The sequence below is a fragment of the Sphaeramia orbicularis genome, chromosome 18, assembly GCF_902148855.1.
Source record: "Sphaeramia orbicularis chromosome 18, fSphaOr1.1, whole genome shotgun sequence".
Classification (NCBI taxonomy): domain Eukaryota; kingdom Metazoa; phylum Chordata; class Actinopteri; order Kurtiformes; family Apogonidae; genus Sphaeramia; species Sphaeramia orbicularis.
Window position 1 is genome coordinate 22,370,766 of NC_043974.1, and position 23,538 is coordinate 22,394,303.

Sequence of the window (23,538 nt, forward strand, 5' to 3'; positions counted from 1 at the left end):
ATAAATTATAGGATATATTTGCTTTGGAAATCTTTGTAAAGACTTTCTCAAATGTGTAATTAGTGTTTTGCATTTTATTGTAATGGAAACAGAAATTAATGAAGCCTCCGACAATCATTTACGGGTAGAAACAGAAGCATTAGTCAATATTTGCTGGATTGAAACGTGGCTACAACTGGTTTAAGGCAATAACTATGCACTTACTTAAATGTAAGGTCTTACATTATCCTTAACCCTTTAAAGCCTGAACCATTAAATCACTGACAGAAAATTCCAGTTCTTTGAAACATGGAGCCTTTATTGGACCTTATCAATTTTCCATTTCAAGTACAGTAGAACCTTTGCTCTGTAAAAAGTCACAGTAATTTCCTTTAAGATGCAGAACAGCAGAGGAATAAAACACTTTAATTACTCTTGAGTCATACCGCCAGTCAGTTTATTGTTTGTTTATATTCTATGAGACTAATGCAAATGAGAAGTAGTTTATTTGTTTTAAGTATAGTTTTAAGAACACAAAAGTTATAACCATGGATGTGGTTTTAATTTCTTTGTCTTCTAGGTTTAAAAGGGTTTTAAAAGTACAAATAAGAGTCTGGATTTGTCAACTTTTCTTTTCTCATAATAAAGAAAATCAGCCTTTAAATCAGAAAGAAACAGTGATTGGACAAATATGATATGATATTTATATGTGGAAAGGCCCCATTATAGCTAATATTAAGCTTAACCCTGTAAAGCCTGAACCATTAAATCACTGACAGAAAATTCCAGTTCTTTGAAACTTGAGCCTTTATTGGTCCTTCTGAACAACCCAAAAAAATTTTTTTCAAATAATAATTTCCATGTTGTTATATCCCGCCCTAGGGGTTTACAAAGACGTACATAATGCGCTCTCTTGTCCCCTCCCAACTCCCAAGCACACACATCAGTCCAGAGCTACAGTCCAAAATGTTTATTATTCACTAACTAAAAGAGGGTTAGGGAAGGGCTCGGCTAGAACAACAAACAAAAAGTCTTCTTCAAAGTTATAATTAAACTTCCTATCCAAAAACAAATGCAAAAAAATAAAATACATTAACCCTTTCATCTCAATTATGAGAATGTTCGTCAAAAAAAAAAATTTTTATTGAGTGTTTTTATTCCTCCTTAGGCATGAAAAAAAATTATGATAGTTTTTTTTTTCCCATGGAGTTACAAAAATGTCCATGCATTTAATTTTTGAAGTAAAGAAACATGTGTTTAAAACCAAATATCAGAAATGAGATGAAAACAGTGAAATAAAAACAGTTTAATGCTGCTAATCTGATGTTTTCTCACGTTTAACATATTCTAATACTAGTTATTACTCATGTCATGGAGATAATATGCCAAAAAAAAAACTTTCTGTCTAACAAATAATTGATTTACACTAAAACATATCACTCCAGATCATGTTTCTGAAGAAGAGCAAAGTTACGTTAATGGTATGAATTGCAGTGTATGGGATGATGTGTAATTGTCCACTGTGTTGGTTGATATGGAACTAAAACAACAAAACCCATGAATATACAAGAGAACAGCTGCAGAATAACTGTCCACTGCAGTGACCACTGTGCATGAATGGGTTAAACTTAGTCTAACTCCCTAAACAAAAAACAGGAGAAAATGTGAAAACAAAAGAGCCACCCTCCCCTAATAGAAAATTAGGACTGTTCAAAAAAAAAAAAAGGCATTATTTACAACTATTTACAATTTTACAAACTAAGACAGATACACGACAACTGACGATCGAAACACACACACAGAATCTCGGTTGGAAGTTGGCAGAGAGCAAAGAGAGAATGAGCTGGATGATCCAGGGCCATTTTTAAAGGGGCTGGGTAACCTGGCTCCACCAATCCAGAGCTTTACCTGCATGAGAAACAAAAAAGACACAAAAAGGCACAGCACCCCTACAGGGCTGGGGGAGAACACACTCATTAGACAGAAAACATATAAACATATAAACATAAAAAGACAAATTATGACCCAGGGTCATAACAATGTATGAAATTCAATTTTGTATCATATTTGATACATCAGGTCTCAATGCTCAAATATTATTATTTTTAAACAAACAAAAACCTAATACAACACAAACATATTTAACAAATTGGTAATTCCTTTTCAAAATTGGCAAAGTTCTGCCTCCTTCCTCATTAATGAGTCTTGTAGTGTCATTGGAAAGGCCTCTGGTGAATGAATTCCTCCCCCCTGGTGGATTATCTGTGTATTGCATGTATCTAATTATATACATCAGGTTTGTCGAGAAAAAAAAAATCACACTGATCATGTTGAGGGCTTCAAAACTCATGCATCAAATATGATACGTTTGGTGTTACAGGGTTAAAATGGCTTAAAACATGATACATTTGGCTTCTTCAAACCTGCAGACACCCTGTTGTTTGTTGTATCCACGTCTATGCTGCTCCATTACAATTTCACCTGGTTAAATATAGCATCTATGCATGTTTACTATAGTTTGTGTCAGACTTTTTGTACATAAACCACATCTATGCAGCAGAAGAGGGTCAGCTTTCAGGTTTCAGCCGTTCAAGTCCTCCTGTTCAGAATGACGCTGTTGTGTGTTACATTCACTGCATGTTCGTTCATGCTCATTTCCTGTTTGTGTATATGAACTGAACGTGTATTTATCGTCATATAATACAGCCCTAGATAATATATAAGAGCTGAGTGACTGCAGGAGAAAAAAAATGAAAGTCCAACATCCATTTTGGATTGAAACACAGTGGTTTTCAACTCCTGCAATGAATCTTTTGTGACTCTGGGTCTTACGTGAGTCCCATGACAAACACTAGTATTCTGTTACCCTCCACATTATCTTTTATGTTTTTCTGACTGGACTTTATTCCTGCCTACAGCATTAAGAAGCTGACTGCTTTGGTTTTTTTCACCTGCATTATTACACCTTACGCTTCAGTTTGCGTGCTGTTAATCAGAAATGTTGCTTATTGTCAGCTATCAGGGGACGCTTAATGAAAATGTAGGACTGTGGGGCATCATCACTTACCACTACAACTTATAATGAAAAATACTCATTTTAAGAGCGAACATTAAGAGGGTCCAATAAATATTTATGGCTATGAGGTAGTTTCAGAGGAGACTGTCTGTAATGTACTGTATGAAGCTTCACTGTCAGGCCAGTATAAGTACGGATTATAAATGAATATGGAGGGTTTTGATACATATACACGAGTTAAGACTTTTTTTGGGTGAAAAATAAATCATTGCACTTCCAAACAACAACAAAAAAAATGCTGTATAATTATACTTTAACCCTTTCATGCATATTGGTCACTATAGTGGACAGTTATTCAAAGCCGTTTCCTTGTATATTCATGGGTTTTGTTGTTTTAGTTCCATGTCAGCCAATACAGTGGACACTTATGCATCATCTCATACACTGACATTCATACCATTACTGTGACTTTGCTGTTCTTGATAAACCTGTTCAGCAGTGACATGTTTTAGTGAAAATCAATTGTTATTTGTAAGACAAAAAGAGGGTTTTTTTTGCGTATTATTTCAATAAAGTGAGTAATAACTAGCATTAGAATATGTTAAAATGTGAGAAAACATCAGATTAGCAGCATTAAAAATGTTTTTCTGTCATTGTTTTCATATCACTTTCTGATATTGGGTTTTAAACAAATTTCTATTCTTCAAAAATTAAATGCATGGACATTTTTGTAACTCCATGAAAAAAAAACAAAAAAAAACAAAAAAAAAACTTGGATCACATTATTTTTTTCATGCCTAAGGAGGAATAAAAACACCCAAGACAAAAAAATCTAGACTAAGGTTCTCATAATTAATGCATGAAAGGGTTAACAATTCTTTTGCATGAGAAATCATCTCAACTTTAACCCTATAATGCCAAACGTATCATATTTGATACATGAGTTTTGAAACCCTCTACATGATCAGTTTGATATTTTTTTCTTGAAAAACCTGATGTATACAATTAGATACATGCAATACATAGATAATCCACTAGGGGGGAGGAATAGGTTCATCAGAGGCTTTCCAGTGACAATACAAGATTAAGGGTGAATCCCAATTCACCCCTTGGCCCTCCCCCTTACCCCTAGTCCTCTGTTTTGCATGTACACGTGAAGGGATGGTGTTGTCCTGATTCTCAATTAGATGGAGGGGAAGGGCTAAGGCGGAGGAAAGTATAGCCCTTGAAATGGAGATCTTCCAGGACCACACTACGAACAGAGGGATAGGAGAAACTTCCCATAATTCTGTTAAATCATTCGCAAGATGGAGGTAAACACAGCCAAAAGAGCAGCGGTGTGATGAAAGAAACAAGCAAATGTACGTATTTTCTTCGTAAACATCTTAATCATTTGATCGATCATTTAATGCTGTTTCAGTGTGTTATAGGTCACATTTCTGTGGTTTATAGTTGATAGCCGCACAAAGATGACCAAAGCCCATGCAACAGAAATGGTCACAGCTACTGAAAGCATGGGGAATACTTTCAGAAACAAAGTTTTTGCATCTGTTTACACTGGCATCGATGACCGCTAATGACGTAACAGGTCGCGAAGGGTTGTCCCATTTCATAGGAGAATGTTTCAACCCCTACCCTTTGCAGCTTCATTTCAAGGGGTAGTGCCAAGTGCAAGGGCAAAGTGCAAGGGCCAAGTGCAAGGGCCAAGGGGGAAGGGTAAGGGGGAGGGCTAAGGGGTGAAATGGGATTGGACCTAAATTAATGAGGAAGGAGGCAGAACTCTGCCAATTTTGAAAGGGAATTACCAATTTGTTAGACATGTTTGTGTTATATTATGCTTTTGTTTGTTCAAAAATAATAATATTTGAGCATTGAGACCCGATGTATCAAATATGATACAAAATTGAAACTCATACATGGAAACATGGTATATGATATTTGAAAAAAACTTTTTTTTTTTGGTTGTTCAGAAGGACCAGTAAAGGCTTCAGTTTCAAAGAACTGCAATTTTCTGTTAATGATTTAATGGTTCAGGCTTTACAGGGTTAAACTTACTATTAGCATATTTTAGGGCCTTTCCACAAATAAATATCATAATAAATGCTGATTTTCTTCATTATGAAAAAAGAAAATTTGAAAAATCCAGACTCTTATTAGTAGTTTTAAAACCCTTTTAAACCTAGAAGACAAAGAAATTAAAATTGGATCTGTGGTTATAACTTTTGTGTTCTTAAAACTATATTTGAAAAAAATAAATTGCTTGCCATCTGCATGAGTCTCATAGAATATAAACAAATAATGAACTGACCAGGGGTATGACTCAAGAGTAATTCAAGTGTTTTATTCCTCTGCTGTTCTGCATCTTAAAGGAAATTACCATGACTTTTTACAGAGCAGAGTCTACTTTAGTTCAAATGGAATATTTTCATTCTGCTGTCAATGCTTTGGGTAGTTTTTTGTTTTTTTTGTTCAAGTTTGATAGCTTGAACCAGGGGCCGATGCTGTTTCTTTCTTTGTTGCCATGGTAATGTGACACGACACTTGTAGCAACACAGACATATGCTAGTATCCATCCAATTAACCAGAAGAGCTAAAGCTAAAAAAAACAAATTTTCGGAAAACAGAATGCAATCCCAACAACAAACACTCAAATGGGCAAATATCTAAAACAAGCTAACAGTCTGAGAACAGCGTATGACATGAATAATTTCATAAAACAAGACCAATACAACAAACGCTGCATCGTAAATGTTATTTCTCTACAGCTTAAACTCACTGACCAAGCTGAAGTAGCACAAATAAATTATGAAGCGATGATTAGACATTTTTTGTCTTACATTTGCTGTTTTCTGACCATAACTTGATTTTATAGGAATGAAACTTCTACTATCAGTTAATATACGGTTTTATGTCACATTGAAATGATTGTTTATGCAGGTATAATATAATAACAATTAGTATTTACATGTTTTTTTTTGCTAAATCCATTTACTTACATGAGGATTCCCATGTATCATCCTCCCCCTTTGCCACGTCATGTAAAACGTTCTCGATCTCCCACTGCAACGAAACTATGATAAATGCCCCGATGTAAAATTATATCACCATAATTATCATTATCGTTTTATCACACAGCCATTTCATGCACAAACTTTGGTCAAAAGGTAGAATTTTATGGCATTTATTCCTGCAAAACCAGGACATATTTAATACAAAAGGCTTTGATTTTGCCATTTTCATTCTTTGCAAAAGTAACACACGTGACAGGATGTGGATATAATGCATAATTTCACACTTTTATTTCTTATATTAAATGAAAACTGGCCATTAAATCCTTTCCCCTCGTCTCTGGTTTAGGAGCACAGTTTATATCTGGTGCAGAGCTGCATAAGTGATTATGACAAGGACAATCTAAACCCTCTATGTGGCTTAAATTATCAACTACATTTTCATTTTTTCTTCCAGTTTGCTTTAACTTATTGTATGGGATGATGATGCGTCTGTTTCTTTCCACACACATTCTGCAATGAAAGCCAACAGCAATGTCTGCAAAGTTGAAAGAAGCAGCGTAAAGGAGAGAGGAGAGGGGCAGAGATGTTGATCAATAAAAGTAATTGTGTCCAATGACAGACATGACTGCCAGTATCATAATGACCAGTGACGTCAGTAAGTGTCTTCTGCAGGAACCGTCTGCACACAAATAAACCAGTAGAGAGAGAGAGAGAGAGAGAGAGAGAGAGAGAGAGAGAGAGAGAGAGAAAACACAGCAGAGGAAGACGCTCGTTCAATATGATGAAGGACAAAGATTCATTCTGCAAATATTCACTCTAAAAACAACAGGTGTCAAACATGCGGCCCGGGGGCCAAATCCAGCCCACCAAAGGGTCCAGTCTGGCCCCTGGAATGAATTTGTGAAATGCAAAATTTACACTGAAGATATTAATCCTTTTAGTTCAGGTTCCACATACAGACCAATTTAATCTCAGGTGGGTTGGATCAGTAAAATAGTATCATAATAACCTATAAATATTAAATTCAGTTCAATTCAATTTTATTTATAGAGCCCATTTCATGCACAAGGTAGACTCAATGTGCTCCACAATAGGTACATAATATAAAATATGGATATGAAAACAAACAGTCAAATAAACAGTAGAAGGGAATTGATACTCACAGCTCCAAATTTTTCTGTTTGTAAATGTAAACATTTTCATGTCATTTTACTGTATTTACACTAAAACAAACTATTATTTCACAAAAACGTGAGTAACCTGAACAATTGTGAACATTTTGAAATATCTGAAGTGTAAGTTTACCAATATTCTGCCTGTTATTCAATGTTTGTGTGTTTGTAGATCCACAGTGATCTGTAAGTTGTAATTTACATGTGTAAATGATAAACTGAGACATAATATTGTTAAAATTGCACTTACTTTTCTTAAGAGATTTCAGTTTGTTCATGTTATTTCCATTGTTTTAAAGGATAGTTGGTAGATTTTCGTTGCATAATTTTACTTTTTAACATCGAGGAAAGTTTGGAGTTGACATTATTTATATATTATTATGTTATTATTTCACTGGTCCAACCCACTTCAGATCAAATTTGCCTTAATGTGGCCCGCTGAAGAAAATGAGTTTGACACCCCTGATATAAACAATCAAGGGTGTCAAAATCATTTTATTTCAGGGGTCACATACAGACCAATTCAAGCTCAAGTAAAATACTGTCATAGTAACATAGAAATAATGACAAATCCAATTTTTCATCTTTGTTTTATCATTTAAAAAAAAGGAAAAAGACATGAAAATGCTTACACTGCAAAATTCAAAATATTATTTCTATTCAAAATATCTCATTACACTTAAAATAAAACATAATCACCGAAAGAGAAACTTTTCAGTGAGATATAAGAACTTATTTTTAGACAATAGATCTGGAAAATTTTATTTCAAGAAATCTTACCAAGATAATTTTCACTTGTTCCATTGGTAGATTTTTTTTTTTTTGCTTGAATTAAGCAAAAAAAAAAAAATCTGCCAATGGAACAAGTGTTATAATTAGTCAAAATGGGATTTTCAAGATCTATTGTCTAAAAATAACTTCTTATATCTCACTGAAAAGTTACTCTCTAGGTGATTGTGTCTTATATTAAAGTTATACCATATGATGTGGCATTTTTACACTTTTGTCGTCTTTAAATGCTCCTAGTAAGCATGTGTCTTTCTAAATGTAAAAAAAAATCCACCGGGTTTTGAAACTCAAAAATGTTTAATTCTCATACATTTCTGATAAAAGTCTGACCAATTATTTTATTTGGTCTGAATAAAAGAATTGTCCGAGCCTGGCTGAGCCTCTTATCAGTCATCCGTTTCCACCATCCCGCATCCGATACTTTTCTTTCCTTTTCTTTCTTTCTTTTTCCCCCTTTGTCTTCTTTCTATATAATTATTAAAAAACCCTTACTGATTTCTTGTTTTTATATATTCACCTCTTTTGACCCTTTTACTTCTTAGACTGTCAATTTCACTTTCAGTCTGTCTTGTGTCTCCACCTGAATATGTCCAACCCGCACATAATAATCATAAACAATCACACAGAGAGAGAGAGAGAGAGAAAACACAGCAGAGGAAGACGCTCGTTCAATATGATGAAGGACAAAGATTCATTCTGCAAATATTCACTCTAAAAACCACAGGTGTCAAACATATGACCCGCGGACCAAAACTGGTCCTCCAAAGGGTCCACTCCGGCCCATGGGATGAATTTGGTGACTTTACACCGATGGTATAAACCACAGGTGTCAAACATGTGGCCTGGGGGCCAAATCCGGCCCACCAAAGGGTTCAGTCTGGCCCCTGGAATGAATTTGTGAAATGCAAAATTTACACTGAAGATATTAATCCTTTTAGTTCAGGTTCCACATACAGACCAATTTAGTCTTAAGTGGGTTGGATCAGTAAAATAGTATCATAATAACCTATAAATATTAAATTCAGTTCAATTCAACTTTATTTATAGAGCCCATTTCATGCACAAGACAGACTCAATGTGCTTCACAACAGGTACAGTATATAATATAAAATATGGATATGAAAACAAACAACAGTCAAATAAAAAGTAGAAGAAGTGAATGGATACTCACAACTCCAAATTTTTCTTTGTAAATGTAAACATTTTCATGTCATTTTACTGTATTTACACTAAAACAAACTATTATTTCACAAAAATGCGAATAACCTGAACAAATATGAACATTTTGAAATATCTGAAGTGTAAGTTTACCAATATTCTGCCTGTTATTCAATGTTTTGTGTATTTGTAGATCCACGGTGATCTGTAAGTTGTAATTTGCATGTGTAAATGATAAACTGAGACATAATATTGTTAAAATTGCACTTAGTTTTCTTAAGAAATGTCAGTTTGTTCATGCTGTTTCCATTGTTTTAAAGGATAGTTGGTAGATGTAAACATTTTCATCGCATAATTTTACTTTTTAACATCGAGGAAAGTTTGGAGTTGACATTATGTATATATTATTATGTTATTATTTCACTGGTCTGGCCCACTTCAGATCAAATTTACCTTAATGTGGCCCCCTGAAGAAAATGAGTTTGACACCGCTGATATAAACAATCAAGGGTGTCAAAATCAGGGGTCAGGGGGTCACATACAGACCAATTCAAGCTTGAGTAAAATACTATCATAATAACATAGAAATAATGACAAATCCAGTTTTTCGTCTTTGTTTTATCATTTAAAAATAAAAAGTAAAATTACATGAAAATGCTTACACTGCAAAAATCAAAATCTTACCAAGTGTATTTTTCTCATTTCTATTCAAAATATCTCATCGCACTTAAAATACGACATAATCACCAAAAGAGAAACTTTTCAGTGAGATATAAGAACTTATTTTTAGACAATAGATCTGGAAAATCTCATTTCAAGAAATCTTACCAGGATAATTTTCACTTGCTCCATTGGCAGATTTTTTTTTTTTTTTTTTTTTGCTTAATTCAAGATTTTTTTGCTTAATTCAAGCAAAAAAAAAAAAAAATCTGCCAACGGAACATGTGTTAAAACAAGTTAAAATCTAATTTTCAAGATAAAATTGCACTTATTTTTCTGCAGAAATTTCAGTTTCAATATGTTATTCACTTTTTTTTTTTTTTTACTTTATTTATAGAACATTTTGAACATTTTAGATAGAGAGATGCACAGCATAAGGTACAAAAATATAGAACTGCCACACCTAAATGCCAACCCCCCCTCTCACCCATCACCCACCACTGAAAACCCAAACAAAAGACAAAGAAATAGTTAAGGAAAACAATTCAACCAAAAGTATAAAAAAATAAAAAAGTGTGTGTGTGTGTGTGTGTGTGGGGGGGGGGGGGTAGATAAGAAAAATAGTTTTTAAAAAATGGTAAAAAGTGTATATAAATACTCATACATATATACACATATATACACATAAATATATATAAATTAAAAATGAATAAATAATATTAAATAAAATAAATAGCAAAAAAATAAATAAATAAATGAGTACACATATCAATCCTCCAACTTCTATTCACATTTTTTAAAGGACAGTTTCTAGTTCTTCAATTTCATAATGTACTTTTTTTTTTTTGCACTAAAATAAAGAGGAAAAACTTGAAATTGTCATTTTTTTCCCCAATTATCTTTATTAGATTTTATTACATTTTTACAACAACAAATGGCTCAGTACAACACCTGGTCTATATGAAAATTAAAAAAAAAAAAGTGTAATTTTTAATAGGCTATTATGGTATTATTTTACTGCTTTGTCCCACTTGAGCTGACATTGGTTTATATTTAGCCCCTGTACTAAACATCCCTGCTCTAAACCACACACTCACATGGACGCACACAGATGCAGTGGGTTTTCCAATCACTGCAAACTTGATGACAAGTGTAAACTAATGACAAGGCCGACAGAAAAAGTGCTTATGTGAAGAACAGCAGGGGAAACACTCAGCGAGAGAGGGATGCACTTAGACTGTTTTTTTTTTTTTTTTCTTGCTTTTATCTTGTCTCTTGAGCTTAGAGATGGGAAAACTTGAGTCTTGAGGGTGTCCATTTTCTGGCCAAGCCACAAAGTCAACAGTATCGACTACAGTGTCAAAAATCAATGAGCGCAGAAATCATTTTGGCATCCCCGCGTTAGCTTACAGCCAAACATACGGGGCCTCATTTGTATAAGGAACAGGTGTCAAACATGCGGCCCGAGGGCCAAATCCAGCCCGCCAAAGGGTTCAATCTGGCCCATAGGATGAATTTGTGAAATGCAAAAATTACACTGAAGATATTAACAATCAATGGTGTAAAAATCATTTTATTTCAGGTTCCATACAAACACATATAAATCAGTTAGATCTCAATTCAATCAGACCAGAAAAATACTATCATAATAACCTATAAATCAGGGGTCTCAAACATGCGGCCCGGGGGCCAAATGCGGCCCACCAAAGGGTCCAATGTGGCCCCTGTGATGAATATGCAAAGTGCAAAAATTCCACAGTCAAGGCTGTGGAACTCATTTTGGTTCAGGTTCCACATACAGACCAATATGATCTAAAATAAAATAATTGCAGAATAACCAACAAAAAATAATGACTCCATATTTTCTTCTCAGTTTGATTTGAAAAAAATATTACATTATGCCGATAAACGTCAAATTTTTGTCTGTTTTAGTGCAAAAAATAACCTGAACAAATATGAACAACCTGAAATGTCTAAAGAAAATTAAGCACAATTTTAACAATTTTCTGCCTGTTACTAAGTGTTTAGTGTCTTTGTAGATCTGATCCATAATGCACATGTAGAAATGATAAGTTGAGGCAGAATATTGTTGAAATTGCTCTTATTTTTCTTAAGTAATTTAAGTTTTTTAACTTTTTTGTTTGGATAGTTTATAAAAGTAAGTATTTTCATAATTTAATAGTGTTTTGTTTTTTTTTTTGCACTAAAACAAAGACAAAAATTTGGACTTGTCATTATTTATAGGATATTATGCTGTTATTTTACTAGTCCGGCCCACTGGAGATCAAATCGGGCTGAATGTGACCCCTGAACTAAAATGAGTTTGAGACCCCTGCTATAAATAATGACAACTGCAGATTTTATCTTTTTTTTAGTGTAAAAAAGTGAAATTGCATGAAAATGTGTATATTAACAAAATATCCTTTGACAAAAAATGTGAATAACCTGAACAAATATGAACAGCGTGAAATGTCGAGAGAAACGTGAATGCCATTTCATCAATATTCTACCTGTTACTAAATGTTTTGTGTATTTGTAATTGTAATGTAAGTTGTAATGCACATGTGTAAAAGATAAACTGATAAACTGAGGCAGAATATTGTTAAAACTGCACTTGTTACCTCCGCCAAGGAGGTTATGTTTTTGCCAGGGTTTGTTTGTTTGTTTGTTTGTCTGTCCGTTAGTGTGCAACATAACTCAAAAAGTTATGGACAGATTTGGATGAAATTTTCAAGGTTTGTTGGAAATGGGATAAGGAAGAAATGATTAACTTTTGGGGGTGATCCGGAAGAAATCCTGGATTCTGGATCACTTTGAAATTTTCGTTAACATTGTGGTAAATGGGGCCAAAATTTTTGTTTCCCAATATCTCGCTTAATTATTGACCAAAACTCATGAAATTTAACTCAGGAATTGACAGTGGGGTCCTCTATCACATTTCAAAGGCTGATCCGGATCTGATCCAGAAGGTGGATTTTATTTTAAAAAATAAATGTAGGATTTGTATCACCGATTATGTGGGGAATTTATGCGCTTGGCGGAGGTCTGCGCTCTCCGAGTGCTTTTCTAGTTTTTCTTTAGACACTTCAAGTTGTTCACATTATTCAAATTTTTAAGGAAACGTTGTAGATGTAAACATTATCATAATGTAATTTTACGTATTTCACTGGTATTATTTCACTGGTTCGGCCCACTTGAGATCATATTGGGGTGAATGTGGCCCCTGAACTAAAATGAGTTTGACACCCCTGGTATAAGGCATTCACACCCTACACACTGAAGGGAATTAGTTTCAGCTTAACACGTGCAGTTGGTGAATATGTGACCCTCTGATGTTTCGGACCATTAAATCAAGACTGCAGCTCCGAAGTGTCATAACATTGGCTGAAGCCCCAGGTGTCCAAAGAATTTAAAGCAGAGCTGACCTTTGGTTAGACCTGGGGGTGTGGAAGCTCCCGGATATGTGTCCAAATGTTGTTCATCATCTGAATTAGCAGCTCCCATCATCCATCTGTGCAGGAGACGGAGAATAGAGTAATGCAATTTGATGATCAGATATGCATGTTTAGCAATTAGGCTACAGAAGTGCATCTAATTTAGCAGCTAATGTACAAATAACACTGGTCTACAAGGAAAATGCTTCCAGAATAAAAGTAATGAAATTTTACCACATGAGAGTCACTGATAAAGAAAAATCAAGTCAAAAATGCTGGTTGGCTGAACTTTCCAAGATACAGCCTTGGGTCAAAATGTGAAATTCAAGAATTAACGAGAGAATGGGTTTGACTCGAAACGAATATTTGTCTCAGAGCTACAAGATCTACTTCAAAACACTGTCTGCACATTAGAATACATTCACTTTACAGGTTCTATTTAGTGGAAGATTTATAAAACTATTATATAAATGTACATAAACCAATATATGTTTATGTTTACGCATTTGGCAGACGCTTTTTTCCAAAGCGACTTACAGGGGAAAACCAATTAAATCACTCAATCAATCAAATTTTATTTATATAGCGCCAGATCACAAAAAAAGTTATCTCTTGACATTTTATATATAGAGTTGGTCAAAACCAGACTCTAAGTCAATTTACAGAAACCCAACAGAATCCTCCAGGAGCAAACACTTGTGACTGGTGACAGTGGCGAGGAAAAACTTCCCTTTAACAGCAGAAACCTCGAGCAGACCCAGACTCCTGGAGGATGGCCGTCTGCCTTGACCAGTTGGGGTTAAAGAGAGAGGGTAGAGAAGGGGAAAAAGAGAGAGCGATAGAGATAGAGACTGGGGGAGAGGGGGAGTAGGGGGAGACACATGGAGGCGGTTGAGGATAAGTGAGTGGTGATGATGAGGGCAGGGAAGAGGCCGGACCACCGCAGCAGGTCCAGAGATAATCGTGAAAGAATCTGTGGTTGTCCTGGGAAAAACCTTATTAGAATATTTAAAATGGAATGTTTGAAAGTGCTAGGACAGGAGGTGCTCTCAGAAGAGCTGGGTCTTCAGGAGCTTCTTGAAGATAGGCAGGGATGACTCTGTTCTTGTAGCATAATATATATAATATAATATAATATATATAATATATATGTGTAATAACACTTAATCATATACCTTGAAAACATCAGCAAACCGGCACTTTTGTCATTTATTTTCCAATTAATCTTATTAAAATACGTAACATTTAGCACATTTAATCTCTGAAGCAAATCATTTCTAAAAAAAATTGTAGACCAGTGTAATATAATGACATATAATCTAACTCAGTGTTTTTCAACCTTGGGGTCGGGACTACACATGGGGTCGCCTGGAATTCAAATGGGATTGCCTGAAATTTCTAGTAATTGTTAAAAAATAAAAAATTTACTAATAAAAATATATAGTCAGTTGAAAGAGACAATCCCAATACATAAAAGACATGACAAACTCTGAAGTTGAAACTGAAGCACTGTGGTACTGTTTATCTGTCAAATGTTCACTGTGGTCAGTTTCAGATGCTGCAGCTCTTTCATAATTCATAGTTTGAGTTCTTGTTTGTTCAGTATTAATTGTCAGAAAATAAAATTCTCACTTTGTGCAGTAATCTACACCTGGCTTTTCTGCCTCCGTTCATAATAATATACATTATATAGACTAAATGTCATCTAAAATTAATATTTATTTGCAACATAGTATAGCAAACTATGACATGATCAAAAATAAATTAATTTTGGCGAAAAAAAAATCTCTGTTTTGAATGTCTGGGGTTGCCAGAAATGTGTAATGTTAAAATGGGGTCACGGCCAAAAAAAGGTTGGGAACCACTGATCTAACTAATATTGGCACCACTGATGATGATTTGATAGTAAAAAGATAGTACTTTCAAATTTTGCTCATTTACTAAAATCAGATTGAACAAGTGGTTCCAGGCACAACAAACCCCGCCCCTTGCATGTATTGTAGCTTATTTTGGCATCGATCCAGCTGATGTCATCATGTCTATGCATGTGCTGATGTCAGCGTATCAGTTTCCTCGATATATGTGCCACGTCTGAAGTAAACTGAAACAAAATGGATGTTTTTATAGACATTTGAAATGTTGCCCATTGTATTTATTATACACTTATATCATGACACCATTTGCATAATTTTGCTCCAACAACTTCAGTAAATATTCTCATAAATAAACATCCATCACATGTTCAATTTGGTTGATTTATTTTTGTATTTCATAATTTAAAAAAATTAAAATTTCATTGAGTTTTTCCAGTCAATCAATGAATACAAGTGTTATTTCATCTCTGATGCTGCAACCATTGAGTTCAGTCCCAGTACAGTGGTTTATATGATCAGATTGGTGTTGAACCCATAAAGACCCAGTGCTACTTTTGTGGGAGTAATATCATCTTCTTTATTTGGTGTTTTTTCACACTACCATAAGTGGTATCAGCACAGTTGTATCAGAGTGCAAGTATAAGTACAAGTACACATGCTGAGTATCGGACGGATACCCAATACTGGTATCAGCATCGGTGCATCCCAAATAAATTTTACAGAAAAAGTCACTTTTTCGTCCATTTTCTCTGTTTTTGATATAATAACATTCAACATTAACCCATAAAGACCCAGAGCTACTTTTGTGGCAATTCACACATGAATTTTTCTCTATATGTAGCCCTTCTTAAGTGATTTATTGCCATTTATTGTAATGTTATCCTCTTTATTTTGCATTTGTTCAATAAAAAATCAGGTATTTTTCTAAATTGAATTCACTGATCATGTAGATGTTCATAAAAGCTCAGATTAAAGTTGAGGGATTTTGTATCAAAAAACAGAGAAAACTGAAGAAAAAGTGACTTTTCAGGAAAATCTATCATTAACTGAACATAAACCCAGCATTTCCATCCACTGTCATTGATCCAACTCCATGGGTTTTACTGGTGAATCAATGTTATAGAAGATAACTGTGTTTCCATGGTAACTACGAAGCCTCTGAACATCCAAATATCATCATATCTGATGACCATGAAAAGATGACAAACCTCATTTTACAACAATTATTTACATGTATTGATAGGATTAGTGGATCAACAGGTATTAAATAGTTCAGATCAGTAGATGGTTTTGGTCACTGGTGGATGTTTGGGTCTTTAAACCCGAAGCCTAAAATGGTCCAACTGGACTTTTTTCATATTTTGACTATAAAAAGGTTAGAAAATATGCTGTGAGTGAGTCCTTTTACCCATTTTTCCGGCACACTTACAACTTTCAAAATCTAGCTGTCATTTACAATTTACTGCATGTTTTAATACTGATAAAATGGCTTCTTCTTCAGCTTCTAGTACAGGCGTGGGTGAAATTACTGTTATGACTCAATTAAACCGATCAAGTGCAACATCTCAGGTTTCAGAAATCGCTGGAATTTTTCAAATTGCACAAACAGTGAAAGAGTTCCAGCCATCCAAACTGCATATGTGCAGGGTGTGTCAGCGATGACACGTCAGGTTTTAAAGAGGTAAGAGCAAACACTGGCAGTTTTTGTTCTTAAAACCTAATACTATAGATTAGGGTGACATCTGTATGATATATACAGGGTGGGGAAGCAAAATTTACAATATTTTGAGGCAGGGATTGAAAGACAGTGTATGACCAATTAGTTTATTGAAAGTCATGAGAATTTATTTGCCACAAGAAAACAGACATAATAGAAAATGTTTTTATTCTATATGTCCTCCTTCTTTCTCAATAACTGCCTTCACACGCTTCCTGAAACTTGCGCAAGTGTTCCTCAAATACTCGGGTGACAACTTCTCCCATTCTTCTTTAATAGTATCTTTAAGAAAGTCGACATTGCTGTGTGATGTTCTATTGGTAGCATGTTCTAAAATGCCCCAAATAACATAATCCAGAGGGTTTAGATCTGGGCTAGAAGGTGGCCATAAACATGATCCCCAAAAATTGCTAAAGTTGGATTTGTTGCTGTTGTCAACAAGTGTTTTAGTGTTCTTGTGTAAGATTTTAACTTGAAATCATATTTTACTGCATTTCTAACGGTCTTGTTGTCTACCTCAAGTTCAATTGCCATTTTTCTCATGGATTTGGTTGGATCCTTTAGGATTTTGGATTTGAGAGCTTTCATAAAAGCTTTGGTACGTTTTTTGTTGCTTCCTCCACTTCCAGACTTTCTCCTAATAGTTTTGCTCATAGTCATTTTCTTCTTTCCATTATAAACAGTCTTTATGGACACTCCAACTATTTTTGAAATCTCCTTTGGTGTGATGAGTGCATTCAGCAAATCACACACTCTTTGACGTTTGCTTTCCTGATTACTCATATGGGCAAAAGTTTCTGAAAAGGTATGGATAATAGTGTTAGGTATGATTATGACATCAATATATGTTTGGTTTCAAAACAATTGATGTAGTGTCTGCTGAGAAAAAACAACTAAATGTTCATTGTAAATTTTGCTTCCCCACCCTGTATATGTATGTGTCAACAAATGCGCAGAATCTACAGATCATGAGTCAAACCACAGAATATCAGGCTGTAAGTAGTGATGCAACTGGTGACTGTGGATATTTCCTGATTTGTATTCGAACCAACTGTTGTGCAGTCAGAACAGACTGTTAATCAGGACTTTTACAATGGCTTCAGTATTATTTATCATTCCAGAACTATCGGCTTCATGATGGTAGATTTATGGGCGCTGATGGGGGGGGTTGTTATGGTGGCTCGTGGTTTCGTTCCTCATCCAGAAGGACGGAGCAGAGAGCGAACAAGGTCAAAGGTGGGGAGACACCCTCCATGTGTGATCTGCATGAAAAACAATGCAGAGGTAGATGCAGGACTCTGGTAAGCATCCTCCCTTTTCCTTTTCACCCCACAAACTCATAATACACGTGATTCGGTAATGGAGATTAATGCACACTGGCACGAGTACAAGTCGAAAATACACACACACACTCGCACAAAGAGCCTGAGGGAGGGGAAAGCAGAGAGAGTGTGAAATAAAAGAATGGTTGTCCATGGAGTTTGGTGTTTGAACGTGACTGATCAGACTCTGCAAACACACAGGGATTATACCTCTGTGGGTGTCCATCAGATAAACAGAGGTTACAACATCCTGCTTGTGCCTAAACACTTTTAGGTCAAGGTTATGGATTTACAGGAGCTCTGAAGGGGATTATAGGGAGAAAAAAAGTATGTTTGGAGCATATTACAGCCAGGAAACACATGCAAACTTAAGCGGTAAACACACCTTTTGACTAACCCATAAAGACCCAAACATCCACTGAACACAATCATTTACTGAGATTAAAAGTTAAATACCTACTGATCCATTAATCCTATCAATCCATGTAAATAATTGGTGTAAAATACAGTTTGTCATCTTTTCATTTTCATCAGATTTGACCCATTTGGACGTTCAGAGGCTCCGTAGTTACCGTGGAAACACTGTCATCTTCTACAACACTGATTCACCAGTAAAACCCACGAAGTTTGATCAATGACAGTGGATAGAAACATTTGTTTTGTGTTCAGTTAATGATATATTTTACTGAAAAAGTCACTTTTTCCTCCATTTTCTCTGTTTTTGATATAATAACATTCAACTTTAACCCATAAAGACCCAGAGCTACTTTTGTGGCAATTTGCAAATGAATTTTTTATGTATATCTAGCCTTTCTTAAGTGATTTATTACAATTTATTATACTGTTATCCTCTTTATTTTGCATTTGTTTAGTAAAAACGAGGTATTTTTCTATAGTTAATTCAATGATCATGTAGAGGTTCATCAAATATCAGAGGAAATTCAAAGGTTGTTATATCAGAAACAGAGAAAACTGAAGATAAAGTGACTTTTTGATATAATAACATTCAACATTAACCCATAAAGACCCAGAGCTACTTTTGTGGCAATTCACACATGAATTTTTCTCTATATGTAGCCCTTCTTAAGTGATTTATTGCCATTTATTGTAATGTTATCTTCTTTATTTTGCATTTGTTTACTAAAAATGAGGTATTTTTCTATAGTTAATTCAATGATCATGTAGATGTTCATAAAATTTCAGAGCAAATTCGAAGGTTATCATATCAGAAACAGAGAAAACTGAAGATAAAGTGACTTTTTGATATAATAACATTCAACTTTAACCCATAAAGACCCAGAGCTACTTTTGTGGCAATTTGCAAATGAATTTTTCTCTATATTTAGCCTTTCTTAAGTGATTTATCACCATTTATTATACTGTTATCCTCTTTATTTTGCATTTGTTTAGTAAAAACGAGGTATTTTTCTATAGCTAATTCACTGATCATGTAGAGGTTCATCAAATATCAGAGGAAATTCAAAGGTTGTTATATCAGAAACAGAGAAAACTGAAGATAAAGTGACTTTTTGATATAATAACATTCAACATTAACCCATAAAGACCCAGAGCTACTTTTGTGGCAATTCACACATGAATTTTTCTCTATATGTAGCCCTTCTTAAGTGATTTATTGCCATTTATTGTAATGTTATCTTCTTTATTTTGCATTTGTTTACTAAAAATGAGGTATTTTTCTATAGTTAATTCAATGATCATGTAGATGTTCATAAAATTTCAGAGCAAATTCGAAGGTTATCATATCAGAAACAGAGAAAACTGAAGATAAAGTGACTTTTTGATATAATAACATTCAACTTTAACCCATAAAGACCCAGAGCTACTTTTGTGGCAATTTGCAAATGAATTTTTCTCTATATTTAGCCTTTCTTAAGTGATTTATCACCATTTATTATACTGTTATCCTCTTTATTTTGCATTTGTTTAGTAAAAACGAGGTATTTTTCTATAGCTAATTCACTGATCATGTAGAGGTTCATCAAATATCAGAGGAAATTCAAAGGTTGTTATATCAGAAACAGAGAAAACTGAAGATAAAGTGACTTTTTGATATAATAACATTCAACATTAACCCATAAAGACCCAGAGCTACTTTTGTGGCAATTCACACATGAATTTTTCTCTATATGTAGCCCTTCTTAAGTGATTTATTGCCATTTATTGTAATGTTATCTTCTTTATTTTGCATTTGTTTACTAAAAATGAGGTATTTTTCTATAGTTAATTCAATGATCATGTAGATGTTCATAAAATCTCAGAGTAAATTCGAAGGTTATCATATCAGAAACAGAGAAACTGAAGATAAAGTGACTTTTTACCTCCAACAAAATCCAACTCTGGGTTTTACTGGTGAATCAATGTTGTAGAAGATGACAGTGTTTCCATGGTAACTACAGAGCCTCTGAACGTCCAAATGGGTCATATCTGATGACCATGAAAAGATGACAAACTGCATTTTACACCAATTATTTACATGTATTGATAGGATTAGTGGATCAACAGGTACTAAACATTTTCGATCAGTAGTTGGTTTTTTGGACGACAGTGCATGTTTGGGTCTTTATGGGTTAATTTGAACCATTTTCAGCCAATCGTAGTCACCTCTACATCCTACGGTCCAACAATTCTGCTCCTGGAGGATTCTATTGGGTTTCTAAGAGTCTGGTTTTGACCGGCTCTGTATGTAAAATGTCATGAGATAACTTTTGTTATGATTTGCCACTATATAAATAAAATTTGATTGATTGATCTGTATGTTAAATATAGAAAAATACTTGATTTTCACGCAACCCCTTAACCCTTTCATGCATAGTGGTCAGTACAGTGGACAGTTATTCTACAGCTGTTCTCTTGTATATTCATGGATTTTATAGTTTCAGTTTCATATCAGCCAACACAGTGGACGCTTATGCATCATCCCATACATTGTAATTCATACCATTACTGTAACTTTGCTGTTCTTGATAAATCTGATCTGCACTAACATGTCTGAGTGTAAATCAATTGCTTGTTATTGTTAATAGACTGTAATTAACCTTTTTTCTTAAACAAAAAAAATTTTTTTTGCATATTATCTCCATAAAGTGAGCAATAACTAATATTAGAGTATGTTAAAATGTGACAAAACATCAGATTAGCAACATTAAAAAACAATCAATTTCATACTTTTCACACAGTGTATCAGCAAATACATGTTTCTTTGCTTCAAAAATTAAATGCATGACGTCCAGCCAAGTGGATATTTTTGCAACTCCATGAAAGATAGGTTCATAAAATTTTTTTTTCGATCACATTGTTTTTTTCAGGCCTAAAGAGGAATAAAAACACTCAGGAAAAATAACTTGATTAGGGTCAAAAAACGGTATTCAAAATCCCTCTGACGGGACATTTTAGAGATAATTTGACCCACATTTTTATTTTTAAATTCATTTTTGCTTTAGTTGGACCATAAGGGATTATCCAAAACAAGGAGCTACTTTATATTGAAATAAATGTTGGAATGGCAGTCAATGAAAGTTCGCTCTCTGACGGGACATTACTGTGTTTTGACCCATTAAGGTTCTCATAATTCATGCATGAAAGGGTTAAACCCTGAGCCTAAAATGGTCCCCCTGGACTTTTTTTTGACTATAAAAAGGTTAGAAAATATGCTATGAGTGAGACCGTTTGCCCATTTTTCCAGAACACTCTTTTTTTTTCCAGATCTTTCACAATCTAGCAATCATTTACAATTTACTGCATGTTATAATACTCATAAAATGGCTTCTTCTTCAGCTTCTAGTACAGGCATGAGTGAAATTACTGTTATGACCCAATAATACATTTAAAGCAGAAAGTCTCAGGTTCCAGAAACTGTTGGAATATTTCCAGTTATACAAACAGTGAAAGAGTTACTGCCATCCAAACTGCATATGCGCAGGGTGTGTCAGCGATGACACGTCAGGTTTTAAAGAGTTAAGAATGCAAAATACTGAGCATAATATTGAATAAATGAATAAATAAATGAATAACTCTTTCTTTGATTTCATTTCCAGGGCATATGGGTGCTGTATTCAGCCATCTCCTCTTCCTGCTATTTTTAGTGTCATTTCATGTACAGATGACTCAGTCCCTCCAGCTAAACTTCAAAAAGTTGTGGCCTTTTCATCTTTACTAGATAGGTGTACCGTTCTTTTCAAATGGAAGGACTCATCACCTCCAACACACGACCAATGGATCAGAGACACCATGCTGAACATAAAGTTAGAAAAAATTAGGTGCACCCTAAATAACATGAACTTGTATAAATGTAAAGAAACTTGACCGTTGTATTAGTATGTATTTGCTTTAATTTAGAGTGGCTTGATCGCTACGTTTAGAAGCTTGCATGAATTTGGCGTAATTTGATCGTTGTGTTTGTATGCATTTGCATGAACTCACTGTACTAATATTAATTTAAAGACATTTGATTATCATGCTTGTATGAATTATATATTTAAATACATGTATCCTTATTTAAAAGTTACTGTTTTCATGATTTGCATCACCTGTCATGTGACTTTGCAATTAGTACTCTACATATAGTGTCTGGTTTCGACCAACTCGATATGTAAAGTGTCATGAGATAACTTTTGTTATGATTTGATGTTATATAAATAAAATTTGAATTTGAAATTTGATATAAACAGCTGTGTTTATATCTGTGTTCAGATCTGTCTGATGTGCGTGTCATGACCTCTTTTCGTGCACCCTAAATAACAAAACAAATTTTAAAAAATTTGAGAGCTTCGTTTTTTACGCTGCGTGAATATGTTACCTGGCCTGGAACTGTAAATATATCTTAGTTGTTTATATTGTTATTGTTTATTTATTTATTTTCCTTAAATGTACCAGAATGCAATGTCTTGTTATGCGTGTTTTTTTGTTGTTGTTTTTTTTCTCCCCATGGGTTCTGTTTGTTTATCAAGTCGGGTGTCAATTTTTGTATTATGAACACATTCCTTTTTTTTTTTTTCATTTCTAGTTTATTTAATAGGGATAATGCAAATTACATAGGATGGCTAAATCCCAATTTGCCCCTTGGCCCACCCCCTTCCCCCTACCCCTCTGTTTTGCACGTACACATGAAGGGGTAGTGTTGTCCTGATTCTCAATTAGACGGAGGGGAAGGGCTAATTTTTCAGGACCACACTACGAATGGAGGGGTAGGAAAAATCCCCCATAATTCTGTTCGAATCACTGGCAAAATGAAGGTAATCACAGCCAAAAAGTGCAGCAGTGTGATGAAAGAAACACACAAATGTACGTATTTTCTTCGTAAACATCTTAATCATTTGATTGATTGTTTAATGCCATTTCAATTTGTTATAGACTGTATTTCTGCAGTTTATAGTTGATAGATACAAA